The 23154-nt window shown below is 44.5% G+C and overlaps 2 pseudogenes; both read right to left on the bottom strand.

Annotated features, from left to right (window-relative positions):
• The window catches only part of LOC123059666 (4-hydroxyphenylacetaldehyde oxime monooxygenase-like), a 36012-nt pseudogene that overhangs the window by 6061 nt on the left and 6797 nt on the right, over window positions 1-23154 (bottom strand).
• LOC123059665 (uncharacterized) lies at window positions 1258-4461 on the bottom strand (annotated as a pseudogene).

Genomic DNA, 23154 nt, shown 5'->3' with positions numbered 1-23154 from the left:
ACATTTGTAAAATTTATGTTCGTGTTGAGTATTTTATGTGTGAAACATGATTATTGCGTACGGACCGTTGTCATTTCAGACTTGTTATTTTGTGTCAACTACAATAAAATTACTGTGGTGACAATTGTTATGTTGAGACAACATTGTTGTTGATATAAATATTCACTATTCATTGTTTATTTTATGAATTCTGCATGTATTTACTACAGTCCCGTCGGCTGTCAAATATATCAAAATAGAAAAAGCACTCTGTGAACTGTTGTTGAAAAAAAAAAGAAAAAAATGCCCGCCCGTCTCCACAGCGTGACTTAGTAAGCCCGTCGTTATCAAGCCCAACGGGACCCTAGAACAAGCGTTTCGGAGCACGCCGTGGAAACCAGGCCCAACAGGGCAGCATCGACGCGGCACATCGACGGGGTAGTAATCAGAGGGTTCAATACAACGACGGGAGCTGAGTATATAAACTAGTCGGCGTCGCCTTCGGCCGTCGAGGTGGGACTAAACTTGTGTCGGTTTCACTGGCGCGGCGTCTCAGCGGTGGTAAGTGGGCCGGCCCACGGCGCGTCGAGCCGTCGAGAAGACCGCGCCGTCAATAGCCTTTTTGGGCCGGCCCACGTCGCGTCGAGCAGTCGAGAAGACCGCGCCGTCCAGTGCCTTTTTGGGCCGGCCCACGTCGCGTCTGGCTGTGTCCAGGTCGCCCCGCGGCCGACGCAAGTTTAGTCCCACCTCGCCGGCCGAAGGGGACGACGACCTGCTTATATACTCAGCTCCCGTCGTTGCATTGAACTCCCCTGATTACTACCCCGTCGATGTGCCGCGTCGATTCTGCCTTGTTGGGCCTGGTTTCCACGGCGTGCTCCGAAACGCCTATTGTAGTCGCCCGTTGGGCTTGATAACGACGGGCTTACTAAGAAACGCCGTGGAGACGGGCGGGCATTTTTTTATGTAAAATAATTTTTAAGTAAAACGCAGTGTGCTGCCATAGTTTAGTGCACAAAAATTTAACGACGACATGATTACATATAACTATTCGGCAACAAAAAAAACATGTAAACAAAATAAATCATTATATAATATTTATGCAACGAAATATCATGTGGACAGAAAAAAACATTTGGAAAAGTGCCGAGTCTATTACATATAACTATTCAGAAGCAGAGTGTATTACATAAAATTTATAAGTAAGTGCGCAAAGCGTTTGGAAAATAAAGTCCTCCAGTACCACCCAATCACATGCAAAACTCCTCCGTGCCGCATCTATTTCTTCTTCTTTGATATCCGAATAACTTTGTTTTTCACTTCATCAAGCTTGTTTCTTTCCGAAAATATAAGTTGCGCAATCATTAACTCTCTTGAATCATCAATTGAGGTCTGAAAAAAAAATGGTGTTAGCACAGCGTTCATTGTACATCGTAGTCCAAACATGACTTGCATACCTGTGAAAATAAGCCTGTCCATTTGTCACCATCTCAATTTTGAAAGCATCGAAGGAGAAATAGTCCACACGAATTCCTAGTGCATACAATTTACGAAGATTAAATATCTACTGTACATACAAGACCAACATTCTGTCAAAGTAAAAACTCACCCATCATGTTGTTTTGGCATGTCATACGTTTGAATAGGCCACTTGGAAACATCCGGATAATTCACAATTCCGGTTGCATTTGCTTCTTGGATATCTTCTGCTAGTTGTTTTCTCTAAAGATATAACAAACATGGTGGAAAGCATGTCATTCAGTGTACTAAAGAAAACGAATGTTACCAAATGCACATTTGCAAGTTAAACCTACCAGGTCCTCAACGAGTTCTCTAGTAACAGTGTCAAGTTTTCCGGTCATCAACGAGTCAAGAACCTGAAACTCTCTTTTTCCGCTATGCATGACGACAGTAATCCAGTGATTATTTTGCTTGTTTAGAGGAATGTAAGTCTGCATCACAAGGACCATAAAACACAATCATCACATAATATCGTATGTAGGTGCCGTGTTAACAATCAAACTTACCTTTGATTTTTTGAAATACTCGTCCTCACATCTGTTCACGGGTCCATTACTATGCGACTCTGCTTCATAATCATTACCGGCGGTCTTCTTTCCGGGTCTAACGTGAAGCAACCAATGTATCCTCCAAGTTGTTAACATGAAACGATCATCATTAACTTTGTCGACCAAAAATGATGAGTATGCATCAATTACCTATAAATAATGTGTTAGGTTTAACAATGGTATTTTCGAATGAATTGTAAAACAATATATGAAATTAACTTACGTCGCCACTTAGCCACTCATGGTTAATAATCTGACAAGCTCTCCTCACAGTGAGACCTTCTTCCATGCCATCATTGAAAATTTCTGTTTTGGCATGTTTTTGTAAATGCTCATGCGCACGCACGTACTTGATGGACGCTTTCACCACATCATACTCATCACCAGATTTGTTAACATCACCATTTTGGAACAGTTCTGTAACGCACCACTCAAATACTTACAAACGCAAATACATAAATAATTGTTACGCAATAACAATTAGAAACACAGAAAACTTACTTCTTTTGGCAGAACGTTTTGCACGTTTGTTTGGTTTAGGGACCACATAAGGAGACTTGACATGTTGTGATCCTCTGTGCTTGCGCCTGCCAGTAACCTCCTCCACTTCCTCTTGTACTCCTTGAGAACCAACCGACGCATGCGATGCGATTTCGTCCGTCTCTAAAGATGTGGCAGCTTTTTCATCTGATACTTCTGGTACTTGGACAGGATCATCCATATCACCCAACTATCCCAGTACTCAGGTGTGCAGTAAAAAGGTGTGTTTTCACGAGAAGTTACATCAACGCCGTTATCATCCTTTTGCAAATTTATTTTGGAAGGTGTGCGAAACCGGTCTGAATCATCTTTTTGATATACAAACTCTTTTTGCGGACGTCCAACATCGTTTGAAGACTCATTAATGCCTCCGTACAGATTCTCTTCGTCCTCTTCCAGGTTACTGGGTTTGTAGGAGACGCCGGTTTTGTTCAGTTTCTCAATCATCCTCTGCAAGAAAATATTTCATCTTAGTTCTTCAATTCAGTGATGGATATTAAAGAGACGTGCTCAAGTGTTACCTGTGCGCATAACTCTGTCAAACGAAGCATTTCCTTCCGAAGCTCATTCATCTCACTCAAAATCCGGTCCATAGTAGGCTTCTGGCTCGAAGCCTCTGAGGTACTGCCCTCTTTCCTCGTTCCAGTAACGTTAAATTTTTTGCTACTAGCTTTCTTGGTTTTTTGAGCTTCTTCTTCCGCAATTTTTTTCAACCTATACTCCTCTGTAATGTTGTCATCGATCTACAAGTGGAACAAGATAATTATACATAAAAACCATATGCACACTTTACTTTATTTCTTAAATGTAAAAAAATGATTACTAGGATTACCATCCCAACACCACGACCATATTCGTAGTCGTATTTGTCTCTTCTCACAGCCATATCTTCCGTCCAGTTCCTCATCAGCGGGCTCAACAATGCCAACGGATCATATTTTGGACCGGTGATTGGTTGCACCTTCTCCCAGTATAGGTACTGCAAAACACATAAACTAATTAAATTACATGTTCTTCCGTGCCATTTTATAACAAAAGTGTTGAAATTAATAAATAGAACGTACTTGCAAAAGGGCGAGGTTCCCCTGGGGCCACTGCCTAACATGGCCGTCCTGCAGAAGCTTACCAATCTCCGATAAACAGAATCGTGAAGTGAATGCATTCCAGTTGAACTTCCTTATCAACTTAATATTTTTCACTAAGGCATAGTACTTTTTCGGAACGTATTCATGAGACACTGGTGCAATTATAGTTCCTAAGAGAACTAGAAATGTCATCCGAATAAAGTCATCATCAGTGCTCTTATCCTTCACAATCTTTTCTATGAGATCATCAATCATGATCTTACCATTTTTCTTGCTAACAAAACTAACTGGTATTTTTTTGGTTGCTTTTTCTCCTTCAGTACTAAGAAACCCAAAAACATCCACTCCATTGTTTTTCCAACCAAATATGGAGTACACATCATCAGGCCTTAATGAAATAAGACCTTTACATCCAGCAGTACTTCCAGAACTCTCTTGAACCATGAATTTTTTGCTACTCGGATTGTAACTTTGGAGTAAAAAGTGAAGCAAAAAATCACGTATCCTTATCGATGGTATTCTAAACATGCCCTGCATATCCGTTTCATAAAACCTGAATTTCTGACTTGGTGACAGTTTGTCAACTAGGCTAACCCACTTTTGAACAGAACATGGAATCACACCGTCGATATTCATACTGCATCAAATAGATTTCTGTCACATACCATCATACTGTTATGAGCCTCGTTGTATAAAAGAACTGGAAAAAAAACTTACACGACGGCGACGATGGGAGAGGCACCGGCGGCGTATAGTGGCGACGGGTGAGGGGACGCAAGCCGGCGCGGGCGCACCGACGGAGTTTGTACGGTGGGGCGACGGTGGGAGAGGCAGCGACAACGTAAACAAGGCGACGGGTCAGGTCAGGGCAGGCCGGCGCGGCCGCACCGGCGCCGTTTTGGAGTGTGGGGCGACGGGCGGTGTACGGTGGCAGCACGTGCAGATCGCGGCGGCGGCGAGACGGGGTGACGTAGAAGGAAATTTTGAATGCACGTCGGCTAACGACGTCGCCCGAGCGCTGATTGCGGCGTCGTTTGTTAGTGGGACGGCCCCATGCACGCATGCGCGTCGGTTAGCGAGACGGCCGGCGTTTTTTTTTGCAGGGCCTCATTTTTTTTACTAAATAAATTGGCATATTTTTTTTAACTGTATCAAAAATTTTTATCTTAACCAATTTTTTAAACTTAATCAAATATGCTCTTTTTTTAACTTAGCCAAACGTGCCCAATTTTTTTCCACGTGCTACTGTGGCCTAGCAGGGCACGCACGCAAAAAATTATCCCGTTTCGAGTTCGTATGCATTTTCTACCATTTTCCAGGCAGAAAACCCAGAAAATACTGCTCGGACGTGACGCAACGTGCGTTCGTTGTCGGATTTCGTTCATTTTGGCCGTGGGGTGCCCGGGTGGGGCCCCACACGCGCTCCCATAAGTTGGGTGCAATCCGTCAAACCGCTCAGGTACTTGCTGTGGAAGGGGGTGGTTTCGGTATGGCCGGAGGGGACCCTCGGTCACGCCTCTCCGCTTCGCATCCGCCAAACGTGCCCAATTTTTTTCCACGTGCTACTGTGGCCTAGCAGGGCACGCACGCAAAAAATTATCCCGTTTCGAGTCCGTATGCATTTTCTACCATTTTCCAGGCAGAAAACCCAGAAAATACTGCCCGGACGTGACGCAACGTGCGTTCGTTGTCGGATTTCGTTCATTTTGGCCGTGGGGTGCCCGGGTGGGGCCCCACACGCGCTCCCAGAAGTTGGGTGCAATCCGTCAAACCGCTCAGGTACTTGCTGTGGAAGGGGGTGGTTTCGGTATGGCCGGAGGGGACCCTCGGTCACACCTCTCCGCTTCGCATCCGCCAAACGTGCCCAATTTTTTTCCACGTGCTACTGTGGCCTAGCAGGGCACGCACGCAAAAAATTATCCCGTTTCGAGTCCGTATGCATTTTCTACCATTTTCCAGGCAGAAAACCCAGAAAATACTGCCCGGACGTGACGCAACGTGCGTTCGTTGTCGGATTTCGTTCATTTTGGCCGTGGGGTGCCCGGGTGGGGCCCCACACGCGCTCCCAGAAGTTGGGTGCAATCCGTCAAACCGCTCAGGTACTTGCTGTGGAAGGGGGTGGTTTCGGTATGGCCGGAGGGGACCCTCGGTCACACCTCTCCGCTTCGCATCCGCCAAACGTGCCCAATTTTTTTCCACGTGCTACTGTGGCCTAGCAGGGCACGCACGCAAAAAATTATCCCGTTTCGAGTCCGTATGCATTTTCTACCATTTTCCAGGCAGAAAACCCAGAAAATACTGCCCGGACGTGACGCAACGTGCGTTCGTTGTCGGATTTCGTTCATTTTGGCCGTGGGGTGCCCGGGTGGGGCCCCACACGCGCTCCCAGAAGTTGGGTGCAATCCGTCAAACCGCTCAGGTACTTGCTGTGGAAGGGGGTGGTTTCGGTATGGCCGGAGGGGACCCTCGGTCACACCTCTCCGCTTCGCATCCGCCAAACGTGCCCAATTTTTTTCCACGTGCTACTGTGGCCTAGCAGGGCACGCACGCAAAAAATTATCCCGTTTCGAGTCCGTATGCATTTTCTACCATTTTCCAGGCAGAAAACCCAGAAAATACTGCCCGGACGTGACGCAACGTGCGTTCGTTGTCGGATTTCGTTCATTTTGGCCGTGGGGGCCCGGGTGGGGCCCCACACGCGCTCCCAGAAGTTGGGTGCAATCCGTCAAACCGCTCAGGTACTTGCTGTGGAAGGGGGTGGTTTCGGTATGGCCGGAGGGGACCCTCGGTCACACCTCTCCGCTTCGCATCCGCCAAACGTGCCCAATTTTTTTCCACGTGCTACTGTGGCCTAGCAGGGCACGCACGCAAAAAATTATCCCGTTTCGAGTCCGTATGCATTTCCTACCATTTTCCAGGCAGAAAACCCAGAAAATACTGCCCGGACGTGACGCAACGTGCGTTCGTTGTCGGATTTCGTTCAGTTTGGCCGTGGGGGCCCGGGTGGGGCCCCACACGCGCTCCCAGAAGTTGGGTGCAATCCGTCAAACCGCTCAGGTACTTGCTGTGGAAGGGGGTGGTTTCGGTATGGCCGGAGGGGACCCTCGGTCACACCTCTCCGCTTCGCATCCGCCAAACGTGCCCAATTAACGCTTCAGAAAATGTTAATGAATTCAAAAATTCTCGGATTCATAAATATTACTGAATTATAAATATTCTCTGGTTCATAAATTTAAATAATTTAAAAACATTTCGGAAAATGTAAATGAATTTAAAAATTCTTGTATTCATTCATATATTTTAATGAATTTAAAACTATTTCAAAAAATGTTAATGAATTCAAAAATTCTCGGATTCATAAATATTAATGAATTATAAATTTTCTCTGGTTCATAAATTTAAATAATTTAAAAATATTTCGGAAAATGTAAATGAATTTAAAAATTCTTGTACTCATTCATATATGTTAATGAATTTAAAAATATTCTCTGATTCATAAATGTTAATGAATTTAATAATATTTCAGAAAATGTTAATGAATTAAAAATTAAAATATCTCAACTTTCACAGAATAATTTTTTTCAGATAATATTTTTTATTTTATGTGTTTCCGATAATTGCATACCTTATTCTGTGCTATGTATATTCGATGCAAATTTTTTAAATATATTACAAACATTTTTATGCATTTTGAGGAAAATTTTCAATTTTTCTCAAAATAAGCGTTCAATATTTAGCTAATTTTTTGAACAAACTTTGAAGACAAATTTCAAACTAGATTGAACATAAATATATTTTACATAGTCCATTCAACATTACCGAAACCAGACGAGTTTTTTCGAACATAAGCGATACATAGTTCATACTTAGAACATTTAAAAAAAATAACTACTCCTCGTCGTCGCTACCCAACAGATCGATGACCTCCCCGACGTCACCGCCGTCACCCCCGCCCTCGTTGTCGTCGTCGCTGTCCTGGGCCAGCCGCTCCCAGTCGATGACGTCGTCGTCCGACGACTCCGGCGGCTCCGCCTCCGCCTGCGGGACCACTGGCGGAATCGCCGCCGCCGCCTGGATTGCTGCCGCCTGCTCGGCGGCCTCCCTTGCAGCCGCCGCCGCCTCTGCAGCCGCCGCTGCAGCCGCCGACGCGCGTAGGGCGACGAGGTAACCCGGCGTATCGTGGGGATCACCGTCCTCCCGAAGAACTAACTGCTCCGGCGGCAGTTCCACCTCCGGCGGGGCGGGGGGATCGGCGGGCGCCGGCGCAGGTGCGGGAGGAGCCCGACGGCCGCGCGCTGCTGGACGGGGGCGCGGGACAAGAAGGCGGCGACGGTCGCCGACGAGGTCAGGCGTGACGCCGGACTCCGCCAGCCGGAACGCGCCGATGACGGCGGCGTACTCTTTGCCGTCCCAGAACGCGTGACGGCCGGCGATGTTGTTGCGGCCGCCGGTCCGCTTCTCCTCGGCGGTGGCGCCTGGCCCGCGCGTCGGGTAGCCGTCCTTGTCGAGCTTCCAGTCGTGCGGAAGACGGCAACCCGGCGGCACGAGGAGCCCGAACCGGTGCAGCTCCTCCGTCTCCGGCGTACTCAGGCTCGACGGACACGCGCTGGGTCCGTCGTCGCCGCCGGTGCCGGAGCTGCTGCCGCGGTGGAACGACATGTCGCCGGCGGGATTTTGGGAGGTGGAGACGGGAGAGGAGCGGTCTTTGCGTCGTCGGGCGGGGAGCGGTGTTTGCGGCGACGGGCGGACGGGGGGATTTATAGGCAGACGGCGGGGGCAGCGGGCGGTCGGGTCGTCGGGCTATCAATGCGACGGCAGTCGAGGGCGGCGGCGCGGCAAACGAGGGGACGGGGCGGCGGGGCGGCAGACGAGGCGACGGGACGGGGCGGCGGGCGGTCGGGCCGTCGGGCTATCAATGCGACGGCAGTCGAGGGCGGCGGCGCGGCAGACGAGGGGACGGGGCGGCAGGCGAGGGGACGGACGGGACGGGGCGGCGGGCCGCAGTTCACGCGCCACGACGCGCTTTCAGCGGGCGACGCGTGGTTTGACCACCGACGCGCTTGACCACCGACGCGGTAAAAAAACGTACGTCGCCACAGTAAAAAGAAAATGCGTAGACGTACGTACGTCGACGGGCCGCGCGGGTACGTCGCGGGGCCGGGACTGGGGGAGGGGCAGGGGCAAAGACCATCCTACCCTTTTTTAAGTTTTCAGGCGAAGGGGTATAGGACGATCTGGACCATTGATGTTTTGAGGGGGGTTGTACCGAAGAAGAAGTGCTGATCGCTATTAAGGTGCGGCACGATCGTTAGGGGGGGGTCGCCCCCCCTCGTCCCCCCTTGAATCCGTCCCTGGCGGAAAAGCTGGCCTGCACGTGTATGGCCTCCTCAAGCACGTGCTCCAAGTTCTTGTGGTGTGGGAACTTGTCGCTGTTGTACATGTCGCCAAATCCAAGCATGCCAATGATGCCATCGGCCAGGCTTAAGATGTGCTCCTTGAGCGCTACCGGCTTACTGGCCAAGCCGCTCAAGGTGCTCATCAGTTTCTCCACCTAATCGACCATGGGTCCAATACAGTCCATGAGGTTTTATACTATGCACAATTTGTATCCACCATCTCTTATTTTATGAGGACGTGTGCCACATTAATCCACTGAAATATGTAAATAGCATATGCCATCTCTTATTTTCTATGTGTGGGCCTTCTTCTTCTATGCAAGTTGTACCTTGTTCTTCTACGCACCAAAACAGTTTGTTTTGCTTCTGTGTGTTTTCAAACCAGTTTTCTTGGTTCTTACCGTGTTTTGGAGCACATTATAGTGTTTCATTTTATGGTTGCGTGTCATGTTTCTTTGTGCTTAGAAATACACAATGCAAATACAGGAGAACACATTAACCGCGATATTTTTTGCAGGAGAATACATTGGAGTGGAGATAATTCTACACATAATGCCTTGCAATGGGACGGTGTATGCATTAATTCTACACATGCTGCATGCTTGTCCGTACCTGATGCTGGCGTGCATGCCATGCTGCCTCGACATGGCGCACGCCGAAGAGCTCGACCACGAAGAACTTGCGCATGGCGTGCCAGTAGGCCCCGTATGGCGCGAACACGACGTTCTTGAGGCCATAGGACATCCGCTTCATCCCGGGGGACATGGGCCGGGTGCAGCAGTCCTTGTCGTGCGTCTTCATCACCTCGCGCGCCGCCTCAGCTGACGACACCACCACCACCTGCACGGTGCCGAGCTGCTGCTAGAAATTTAGGGTTTGTGGTCTACCCCTTATTCCTCTGCGCTTATCCGTGGTGCCGCTCACAATTCGCATATCTGAGGCTAGGGGGTAGGGACCTTCTTATACTGTCTTTCTAAAGAGTCCACATCTTATACAGATATGAGATTTCTAGTTTTTCCACTAGTTTCCGGGATAGAGTCCAGATCAAATTACCAACCATGATCATATTTGTCTGTTAATGGATTTTACCCGTTATATCCCCGGAGCACGCACTTGTGAGCAACGCGCCATAATAGAGTGTAAATTCCTCTAATTATGTAGATCAACATTTGGGCTGTAATCTAATTATACGATCTAGCTCCTTCAAATCATCAGTGTACCCGGTTAGTCTTTCCAATATAAATAGAATATTGTATTCCACTGATAATCGACCAGCTTCCGTAAGCATATATTACTTAAGTACATTCTAGCAAGTAACAATTTCATACTAGACATGTAAATCAATTCCATGTATAAATACATGTACAATTTCATAATGAGGTATTCCGAATATTAACAATTCCAAGCAATTTGAATATAGTTGCATGACACATAATTCCAACATATCCCACTTGTCCAAAACAATCGTTCAAATATTCGTAAACCCGTAGCCTTAAAATACTTACCAAATACCTCAAGACTAATAGGCTTAATGAAGCGGCCAGCAACCAGATTAAAACTACATTGAAAAACCAAAGAAATATATAGTGGTACCTTCCCTGAGTATGTTTCCTTGTTGTGATACTTAAGATCCCCAGAGACCTTTAGTTTCCGCTTAATTATTCCAGCATAACTGTCATTGGCGCCTCGAGTATTATTTCCTCGAGTGTAATTCCACCTTTATAGGAACCTTGAGTATTTTGTTTTCTCAAGTGAAATTCCGCATCAAGTATTTTCCACCACATAGTATGCTTCAAATGTTCCTTACATACGAAAGTTTAAAAGATGACCAAGCTTTCACTTCCATCAATGTGACTTTATCATTGCAAACAACAAAACAATGTTAACATCTACAATAATAATGTAAAATACTTTGTAGATGGTCGCCTTACTTCATTTAGGAAACCATATGATGTGCTATTCCATTGGTGTGAAGCTTGTTATAAGACCATACATTAATATACTCAATTAGCAAACTTGTCTTTAGTTCCTCTTTGCCAAAATTCTAGGTAAGAGAGTTTCCACAAAGTATATTTCCCTCTGTGTGAATAATTGAATAACAAGAGTGGTATTATAACATTCCAGTGAGCCAAATATCCTTACAAAAAAATATCACTTCCGGACAATAGGCTTGCGGTTATTTGGTATGCTATTAAGTTCCCAAACTATGCTCTTCCTCATTGGAGTTTATTCCTTCCCGCAATTCTTCCACCCATAGTTGATATTGATTAAAAAAACTTTAAGAGAATGTAGTGATTCCTCTAAAATTTAGAGTGACATCCTCCAACAACACATAACAATTATCCAGACATGATATTCCAAGCTTATTCCTCCCACTTATCCTAAGCATGTCATGTTGGGAATTTCCATGGGATCAATATTATATTCTAGTATGACTGTCAATAGTTCCACCAAGATCATAAAAATGATTCTGTTCCTATTTTCCACTAGTATTCTTTTTCCAGATAACTAAGGGAACATCCTTTGATCCACTAGAATGACCATAAAAATTTCCAGGTGTGTGCTTTGTAATAACTAAGAATTTCATGTCAAAATAGAAGATTTCCTTCCAGTCAAGTGACTATACTAGATGGAGAATGATATCAATAAATGATAGTATGCAATGCTTATTTCCAAAGAAACAAGGGAGTATACAAGACAGTCAATTCCTCCATTCATTTGTGAAGTGTACGGTATATTACAATGGTGAATAGTTACATGCTCTTTACATACAAATGATATAATCCTGAAGTGTAATTCCCCCACCAATTAGTTGTTACAACTATGATATTATTTAATCAACTGATTTTGCACTTCAGTATAACATGTATCAAGCACAGTAAAACATTTCGACTTGTATTTTGAAATAGTATAAACATAACCATATCAAGTGCAATAATCAATGATGAGATAAAAATAAATAACCTGACCTCTAGCGGGAGTGCCAAGAAAGTTACCATAAGGTTACCAAAGTAAATAATGATGTGAAGCCTTTTCTTTTCCCACCTTCAGAAAAGGTGTATATAAACCGAAAATACCGTCATATATGCTTCACCAGATACCATAGTCCTCCCACTAAAGTCTAGAATTCCAGAATCAATAAGCCAATTCATTTAGTTCCAAGATATGTGACCAAGTCATTGATGATGTAGATAATACGATTCCAAGCATGTGTTCCCATTGTCGGTATTCCTCCATATGGAGTTATCTTTGCCAAATATAAACAATTTTGTTTGCCAACTTCCAATGGACATCAAGAAAGATAGACCATTGTGTGAAAAACCGTAATGCATTAATTTCACCATTGAGCAATATTTTCCACTCTTCCTTTTCCAAACAGTATGACATGGTCAATAGATTCCAAGGTAGATCAATAAATCAAATACCTTCTCACTGAAGTTGAACAAGTGTCCTATAATAGTATTGGTGTTCGTCCACAAGGGAGTTTAATGACATGGTTTCGAATTCCAAAGTCTATAAGATTTAGCAGCAATGACTAAGCACACAAACATATATATTTCCTTTGGAATTGTTAGCATGCCAACAAAATTGCTATCGCATTCCAGCGTTAAGTGAGCAAAAAAATCTTTTTCTATGGAGTGGTTCCATCTTCCTCCACCAATAAGTGATGCTCATAATATACATCTCTTTAACTTCCATCTCATGCAAGGTTAGTATAATAGTGTGTCCATCAACAATAATTTTCCTCGACAACAGAGTTTGAGGGCATAATTTCCAATTCCAAGTATTTCAAAAATAGCATTAGTGCCGAAATAGACATCATCTACCTTCCTTGGGAATTGTTTATGATACAAATAAAGTTGCTACTGTGTTCCAACTATTTGAAAAAATAGTGAAAGATATTATAACATATAAAGTGTAAACATTGTCAATGGACATATCGTTGAAAAAAAAGCAAATTTCCGTTTCTTCGAGTGATCGTTTTCTTCCTCCGTAACAAGAGCAAAAAATAAGATCATTCCTAGATATGCAAGATTTCCATGCTATCTTTTCACAGGAGTAATTGCCATTCCATCCAGTCATGCATGATCCAGGGTCCTCCGGATTATTATTATCCATAAGGACTAGTATTTTTCCCAGGAGTAAATTTCATCTCCTCGTTACGAGTTACATGCAACAGACCAGAGAAAAAAAAACTAATCGAACGATCAAATAAAATGAATAAAAGTAGCTAGTATATGTGATTTTGAAATCATGTGCGTCGCCTGGTGCGTGTAGTCCTTCCGGCAGGTTGACCGTTGTTTGCACAAGGTCTTGAACATGCAGAAAACATTCGCCTTCCTCAATCCACGTACATGAATAGAACAGGAACAACTAGTATAGCTTGTCTCCCGTGCAAGAATTGAGGCCTTGGTGCAACTCTGGATTTCATTGATCAGATGGAGTGCTTGGTTTGGACTACCACTTTCCTACATAGATTCCCTGATGCCCGTGCCTGCGGCTTGGACTGCCCTTGATCACGTCTAGCGTACATGAATCAGCCCAAGTGCCCAACACGCACGAGATTATGCGGCAACAGGGGATCCAACAAGGATCCGCGTGAGAGAGTTTCGGCACAGCGACAGGATGCGGAACCGAGCGGCGACTTGGCAACGCTGGTCTGGTGATGAGGCGGACGACGACGACGACCGGCACCAGCGCAGACTGCCAGCTACTCGCAGAGGTGCCGCTGATCGGGCCTCGGCCGGATCGAGTCGGCGACTTGCGGCGGTGGCTAATAGCGGATTCCGCGCAGAGAAGACCGAGCGTGCGGCGGCGCTCGATTGCCCGATCTATAGTAAGGCATCTTTACGAAGAATAGAACAGATTGATACCCAAGCTGACCTTGGTTTGGAAATCCGTAGAGTACGCAGCGGAGTTGAGTACGGATCGAATCGAGTCTGATGAATACGTCGTTGACCGGCTCGGATGCCTATGTTAGAAATTTAGGGTTTGTGGTCTACCCCTATTCCTCTACGCTTATCCGTGGTGTCGCTCACAATTCGCATATCTGAGGCTAGAGGGTAGGGACCTTCTTATACTGTATTTCCAAAGAGTCCACATCTTATACAGATATAAGATTCCTAGTTTTTCCACTAGTTTCCGGGATAGAGTCCGGATCAAATTAGCAACCACGATCATATTTGTCTATTAATGGATTCTACCCGTTATGTCCCCGGAGCACGCACTTGTGAGCAACGCGCCATAATAGAGTGTAAATTCCTCTAATTATGTAGATCAACATTAGGGCTGTAATCTAATTATACGATCTAACTCCTTCCAATCATCAGTGTACCCGGGTAGTCTTTCCAATATAAATAGTATAGGACTGCGATATATACCAACGTTCATACCTATAGAAAAGGTCCGAACGATCCCACCTTCACGAGGCCGAGTGCGCGTAGCGCGCGAGGCCGAGCCGTCGAGCGGAGGCAATCGCGAGGCCCATCTCAGCGCCCCTCACGTGAACCTGGCCCATGACTTGACCCTGGCCCACAAACATCACGTGAGCCCAACTTTCTTACCTCCATAGCAAGAAAACGCAACAAACACTCTCCATCGACCCTCCTCTTCCTTATTCCTCTCTCCCTGGCGACGAACTCAACCATTCATATCAGTCCCCTACCCACCCCCTCCCCCTCCTCCGATTTCACCCAGCAATCGCTTCACAAAACATGCAATACACTTGAGGAAACTGAAGTTACCACCGGATCTCGACTTGATCTACCACCGGGGACGCAAGAACTCACTAAGCGTCCAGAATCCAGCAAAACCTTCGCAAAATCATGCAGGAATGCTTGGGGGTCTCAAGTTACCACCCGATCTCGGCTTGATCTACCACCAGGGACACCAGAACCTACCAGGCGTCTAGAATCCAGCAAGAATCCAGGCGGATCAGGTACATTCTAAGCACTCCCTACTGTATCTCAATTCCATTTCAGTTCAACCCAAAATAGCCCCATGAAAAAAAGGAAGAAAAAAGTGCCATTTTTTTCTAATTTATTGTACTATGTGCATATAAGCTATCATGGTAGAATACATGAGTTATCAAGGCATATGCAAAAGATTTTTTCTTGAAAAAAGACAACTCCTTTTGAACTTGTTGCACAAAAACAGTGAAATTAGGCAACAAAAAATTCTTGCTGTATGTAAAAAAGGAAGTCACAACACCATAACAGAATCCACTCTTGTTACAATTAGGCTATAATTATTGTAGAGAAAGCTACCACATTTTTTCATACAAAAGTTATCATCAGTATTGTCATCTGTTACCATGCCATCATGGTGCATCTATGCAAAAAGTTACCATCAAGAAAAAAATTGAACTGATTTTTGAAGCAGGGAATGGTGTGCCGAGTAGAGTAGAGTCCCAAATGAGTAACAAATTGTTACCTGCATAAAAAATGATAATATCCATGTCAACTCAAAAAAGAATCACAAAAAAAGTAAAAAAAAGATAGCATGCACAATGTGCAAAAATGTGATTGATGTATGTAAACAGTAGTGTTATTTTCAGTTGTCTCACATATGCTATTAACATGTGTAAGCAGGTGCTTCAATAACATGTCAGAAAACCATGGATATAACACAAATGCCACAGATAGTGCTGGACAGGAGAAACAACATGATGATGATGCGCGTACAACTGGCTTTGGTTCAGGTAAGTGGCAACTCACTTACAAAAGTGTCACACTATATGTTTATGTTGGAAGCATAATATTATCATCACAACATACTACAAGTTACCACACTTGTTCAATGCAAGTTACCACCAAACAATGATAAATCATGTTATGACAAAACATTTCATGTGAAAAACATGCAGGTGCTCCACCTACATCTAACCAGAGGATCCATGAGCCAAACAAGGAAGCAAGTTCTAGTGTTGGGGGAGAAGAAAGGTTCTATGATGTGTCGGTCAGCGAGCTAGCAAGTACAGAAACAAGGAGCGCCCAACGCTGATCAAGGAGGGGTTAACGCTGAGGCATACTCCACACCTAAGGCTCCTGGTACAACAATGAAGTTTGAAAGTTTTGAGGAGGCTGTTGCTCACTACAAGCTATATGCACTCATAAATGGATTTGGGACAAGGATAGCTTACACAAGAACAGTGAAGGACAACACAGTGAGAGCAGAGCACTCCTGGTGTGTGGGAAAGGCGGCAAGCCAAAGAGGAAGAAGGAGGAGGTGCAGGATGTACTGAACCCAGAAGGCATCATGAAGAAGAGAAAAAGGCGTAAGGTTAAGAGGTCTGAGTGTCCAGCCCACCTTTACCTTACGCACAAGGATGTGTGGTGGAGAGTCGAACGCTTTGATGATAACCACAACCATCCACTGATAAGAAAGCCATCTCTGACAAAATTTCTAGCCTCACATAGGAACATTCCCAAAGACGAGCAAGATTTCTTACGGATTCTACATGAATGCAACATAGAAACGACAAGGCAAATGCAACTAATTTCATGGTTCTATGGTGATGCTGAGAATGTACCATAAACAACACAGGACATGGCGAATCAGCAAGCCAAGTTTCGCAAGGAGTACCGTAATGCAGACGTGGGGAGCACAATTGCATACTTTGAGGAGCTCAGGGCAAAGGATCTAGATTTCTATTGGAGAATGAAACTTGATGATGAAGACAGGGTGGAAAACGTGTTCTGGATAGATGGTGCATCACGTAGGGCATACGGAAAATACAACGACATTGTGTCTTTCGACACAACGTACATGACTAATATGTACAAGATGACATGTGCCCCCTTCATTGGCATTAACAACCACGGGAAATCAATCCAATTCGGTTGTGGTTTCGTTCGAAACGAACTGACTGACAACTTTGTGTGATAGTTTAACACATTCTTGCATGCGATGGGTGCGGTTGCACCAAAGAACATAATCACAGACCAGAGCTTTGCCATGAGGAATGTGTTGGGAATGTAGCATAAATTCAAAATTTTCCTACGTGTCACCAAGATCTATCTATGGAGTCATCTAGCAACGAGGGAGGAGTGGATCTACATACCCTTGTAGATCGCGCGCGGAAGCGTTCAAGAGAACGGGGTTGATGGAGTCGTACTCGTCGTGATCCAAATCACCGATGATCCTAGCGCCGAACGGACGGCACCTCCGCGTTCAACACACGTACGGAGCAGCAACGTCTCCTCCTTCTTGATCCAGCAAGGGGGAAGGAGAGGTTGATGGAGATCCAGCAGCACGACGGCGTGGTGGTGGAAGTAGCGGGATTCCAACAGGGCTTCGCCAAGCGCTGCGGGAGGAGGGTGATGTGTCATGGGAGGGAGAGGGAGGCGCCAGGGCTTAGGTGTTGCTGCCCTCCCTTCCCCCACTATATATAGGGCCAAGGGAGAGGGGGGGCAGCCTTGGCCCTTCCTCCAAGGAAGGATGCGGCCAGGGAGGAGTCGATCCTCCCCAAGGCACCTCGGAGGTGCCTTCCCCCTTTAGGACTCTTCCTTTCCCTTATCTCTTGGCGCATGGGCCTCTTGGGGCTGGTGCCCTTGGCCCATACAGGCCAAGGCGCACCCCCTACAGCCCATGTGGCTCCCCGGGGCAGGTGGCCCCACCCGGTGAAACCTCGGGACCCTTTTGGTGGTCCCGGTACAATACCGGTGACCCCGAAACTTGTCCCGATAGCCGAAATAGCACTTCCTATATATAATTCTTTACCTCCGGACCATTCCGGAACTCCTCATGACGTCCGGGATCTCATCCGGGACTCCGAACAACTTTCGGGTTACCGCATACTAATATCTCTATAACCCTAGCGTCACCGAACCTTAAGTGTGTAGACCCTACGGGTTCGGGAGACATGCAGACATGACCGAGATGACTCTCCGGTCAATAACCAACGGCGGGATCTAGATACCCATGTTGGCTCCCACATGTTCCCTGATGATCTCATCGGATGAACCACGATGTCAAGGACTTAATCAATCCCGTATACAATTCCCTTTGTCTAGCGGTACGATACTTGCCCGAGATTCGATCGTCGGTATCCCGATACCTTGTTCAATCTGGTTACCGGCAAGTCTCTTTACTCGTTTCGTAACACATCATCCCGTGACCAACTCCTTGATCACATTGTGCACATTATGATGATGTCCTACCGAATGGGCCCAGAGATACCTCTCTGTCACACGGAGTGACAAATCCCAGTCTCGATTCGTGCCAACCCAACAGACACTTTCGGAGATACCTGTAGTGTACCTTCATAGCCACCCAGTTACGTTGTGACGTTTGGCACACCCAAAGTATTTCTATGGTATCCGGGAGTTGCACAATCTCATGGTCTAAGGAAATGATACTTGACATTAGAAAAGCTTTAGCATACGAACTACATGATCTTGTGCTAGGCTTAGGATTGGGTCTTTGTCCATCACATCATTCTCCTAATGATGTGATCTCGTTATCAATGACATCCAATGTCCATGGTCAGGAAACCGTAACCATCTATTGATCAACGAGCTAGTCAACTAGAGGCTTACTAGGGACATGGTGTTGTCTATGTATCCACACATGTATCTGAGTTTCCTATCAATACAATTCTAGCATGGATAATAAACGATTATCATGAACAAGGAAATATAATAATAACTAATTTATTATTGCCTCTAGGGCATATTTCCAATAGAATGCTATTGACGAGGTGTTCATCGGGATAGTACACAGAAATTGCAGATGACACATTATGAAGAAAGCACAAGAGAAGCTTGGGAGGTTAATGGCCGATGATGGACCACTGAACAAAGCATTCAAAGATTGTGTTGACAACAGCTTGAATGGTATTGTATTTTCACACAACACACTCTACTCATATTGCCACAAACTACATAACTGTGCCGCGATATCCAATGTTACCATGCTGAATTATAGTAAATTATGACCAGCATTACACATTTTTCCCACATTGATAAAAAATAAGGTACTCGTGTGAAAAACTGGACTGTTATGAAAGAGTTACCAGTACTCATGTTCTTAAGTGACCATGACCACTTTAGCATGTTTGCCATGTAGTTATAGTTCCCAAAATCTGCATCGACTACAACCACCTAGTGTTGCATGAAGGAAGTTATCATGATAAGTGCATCAAAACTTATCATGATATGTGTAGTTGACTTACCATCCTTTTCACTATTGCATGCAGTGAAAGAGTTATATGAGAACATGAGTACCATGAGGTGTTATCATGTTAAGTGTATTAGAATTACCATGGGGTGTGCACTGATATTACCACATACTGTCCCCTGAAGCAAGTTATCATGTTAAGTGTATTAGAATTACCATGATGTGTGCACTGAAATTACCACATACTGTCCCCTGAAGCAAGTTATCATGTTAAGTGTATTAGAATTACCATGATGTGTGCACTGAAATCACCATCTACTTGGTTTTTGAACGCAGTTGAGGAGCTTGAGGAAAAATGGTGGAAGATGCTGGACGATCATGGGCAAACGGACAACGAGCATTTCCACTGGCTGTGGGAAAATAGGGAATGCTGGGTCCCGGTGTACTACATGCACGACTTCTTCCCATTCTTGCAGACAACGGCAAGGAGCGAAGGGTTCAACGATGTGTTGAAGAAGTACGTCAACCCAAATAACTCGCTAGTGGAATTTGCAAAATAGTACACTGCAATACAGGAGAAGGTGATGGTGAGCGTGTCAAAAGAGCACCTGGAAACAGTGTACAAAGAGGTGGAAACATACTCCTTCAACCCACTCGAGTTACGGGTGCAGGGCCTCTACACGCATAATATTTTCACCAAATTCCAGATGGAGATGAAGGTGAAAACTGACTACAAATGTGACACATTGCAAGATGGGTCATTCAAGGTTGGCTAAGTCAGAGGAATCATACCAAAATATGGGGACAGGGACTACCATGTGCAAGCAAACAAGGATGAAGGGACATATTCATGCACTTGCTGCAAGTTTGAGCGAGATGGTATATTCTGTGCACATGTGTTACGAGTGATGGACCAAATTGGGGTCTACGAGATACCTGAGAAGTATATTCTAAAGAGGTGGACTTGGGATCAACAGGAAGATCTAATCAAACCTGATTTTGAACAACCAACAGTTAGTAAGAGCATGCCAGAGGAGGGAAAAAGCGTCATGCGATATACATCATGCTAAGGGACTTCAAGGCAACAGCCAAGGACGCTTGCCTCACAGATGATTGGGCCAGGGTGGCCAAGAAGCACCTATATGCTTTCAAGGAAGAAATGGACGCGCTAACAAAAAGCCAACGTAAGAAGGCCAGAAAGGACAAGGAAGAAGCTAGAGGATCGTTCCAATCACAACAAGACCCATGTTCTATTCCAGTGGTCGCAACGAGTGAAGCTGTCCATGCCGAACAACAAAGAAACATACCTAACATGGAGAACCCAAACACGGGACAAACAAGCATCCCTGTGACAATACAAGCTAGCACCAACATGCCAGCCGCTGCATCCCATTCCTCAAACACAAAAACGATACTAGACCCTCCGAAGACTGTCACGAAAGGACGGCTGAAAACAAAGAAGCATCAGCATCCCTTTGACACTGCAAAACCAGCAAAACAAAGAAAGTGCAGTGTTTGTGGCAGTGTGCACCACGACAAGCGGAGGTGCACATCACCTCTAGCAAGATGAATGAAAGAGAAAAACAAGATCGTCGCTACAAATGAATGGACAAGAAACTTATTTTCATTTGTTTTGCTGATTGTTATCAGTGCAAAAAATGTAATCCGAATTATAGCACCTATATTTATTTAAGTTATCAGCAGATTTGTGGGCTGGAGTTTTAAGAATTATGTGGTGAAAGTTATCATAAACATATTGGGTAAGTTATTTGTGGGCTGTCATCAGTTTCCTATATGTTTTACATGTGTCATTACACTACAATGAGTTTTCAACACTATCTACAATCGAAAAAAGTTATTCCAGCTATTTTTTTTGGAAAACTATCAGCTCTTATTCATACTAGTTATCAGCGACACTAAATGCAAGTTACCAGATAAATTTCATGACCAACAAAGAATGAGAGAACAAACTAGTTATCAGCCTATTTATATAAGAAAAATAGCAGCCACGTAAGCTATATGTTACCATCTGGTACTGAATTTCTTCTATGTGTGATGACAAGACACTAAAAAACAACTAGTGTGCCAACCAAGAAAATACTAAAATGCTTCTTTCGACTAGTTACCATCAATTTAAGACCAGCACTGAAAAATGCTCTCACAACGAAAAAAAAGAAGATGATGACAGTTGATACCTCACGAACTGTTGCCAAACAAATGGTAGCGCCACTCTTTGCACCTGTTTTGAGTGTGATTTAGCCACCTCGATGTCAAAAAATTTCTGAGTGCCGGTACTTGCTCATGGGTGAACGCAGGAATAATTTTCCCATTCCACAGTTCCAAAGACATGAAAGCGAAGTAGCCACAATCAATGCTGAAAACAGAGTATGTGTGTGAGTACATAAAACATGTTATCAAACAAATGGGGCTAGATCTAAAATAGGGAACACAGATAAACAACTAACCTGTTCTCTTGTTTAAAAACATCAATATACACGAGTTCATAATCTTGAATTTGCTTGTGTGAGTCCTTGTATGAAATCAACCAAGCCTTCTTTATAGCATTCATGTACCTTGTTGCGTGCTCGATTAAAGATGGACTATCTTCTTCACGCAACGAATCCAACACCTCAAATCGTTTCGCCTTAAGATTCAGCGACAGTACATACCAATGACCGGCATCTGGTCCCGGTCCCAACTTTTGCAAGGCAAGGAATAGAAGGTACAATAATCATAGCAGTAACAAAAAAGAGGGAGCCATATTTAAATACAGGGAACACAAGAAAAAGTTATCATGGCAGAAGAAACAAGTTACCATAAACTGAGTGCTAAAGTTACCATGCAAAACAATATAAGTTATCATGGCAGAGGAAACAAGTTACCAGAAACTGAGTGCTAAAGTTACCATGCAAAAGTAAATGAACTATCATACCAGATTGTGTATAATGAAGTTATCATGAAAAAATGCACTGTAAAAATAAAAAAAGTGTAGACAATGGATATTAAAAGTGTAGAGTGGCAAGAAAACCCAGAAAGTACCTCATTTTGATTGCTCAGAATGTAGTGCTGGTTCCGTCGGAAATGATGAAGTACAGATTTACAGTTGAAGTCTCCAATAAGCAGATAAACGGACAACAACCAAGGGAAGATAATTTTGTTTGGCATTTCCAAATATTGAAGAACACGAACATGCAACTCAGCAATACTGGTTGAAACCTGCTCCGTTTCTCTCACACAATTAGCAAGCTCACCGAGTGTGACCCACCTCCCATCAATGTTGATTACCCTGACGCTGCAATACCAGAGGGGAAGAGTCTAAAAAACAAATGGAATGGCAACAAAAATGCATGAAAAACTAAGAAAATAGTCGTATATTACTCCTTAATCTTGGAGTTTGAATCAGTTGTGTGCTTGATAACTTCAGCGTAAATAGCCTCATCGTCTTCGCTAGGGATGAGGTCCGAAAATGGCGGCAGCAGGTATTGTGATGGGCGGGTAACCCTAACTTTCTGAAATAGTGATCTAGGTGTGGAACTGGGCTGCATACACTCTTTGGGTTGGGGTAAGTGTGGTGTAGCAAATGTGGGACTTTGACAATTATCTGCAACACAATATGAAAGGCTTAGCAAGGATTGGTGATGATAAAAAAGGTTAAACAATCTAAAGGGTTTCAACCAAAAGTGGTAGATCATAAGTTATCAGAATGTTTATGTATAATTTATCAGCAGTTTGGACAGAAGTTATCAGCAGGCATTGATATGGTACGTCACAACTTTGGCATTCTCAAACTAACAAAAATTGATTACCTCCTTGCACAACATCTTTTCCTTTGGCTGATGGGTTGTTATGTTCAAATTCTTCCCACCATATAAGTACTTCATCATCGTCAAGTTCGACATCGTACACCCGAACACGACGGTCTTTTCATGAACATAAAAAAACAGGTAAGATTAGGGGCATGAGAAA

The sequence above is a fragment of the Triticum aestivum genome, chromosome 3A, assembly GCF_018294505.1.
Source record: "Triticum aestivum cultivar Chinese Spring chromosome 3A, IWGSC CS RefSeq v2.1, whole genome shotgun sequence".
NCBI lineage: Eukaryota > Viridiplantae > Streptophyta > Magnoliopsida > Poales > Poaceae > Triticum > Triticum aestivum.
This window is presented reverse-complemented; position numbering and strand designations above follow the sequence as displayed.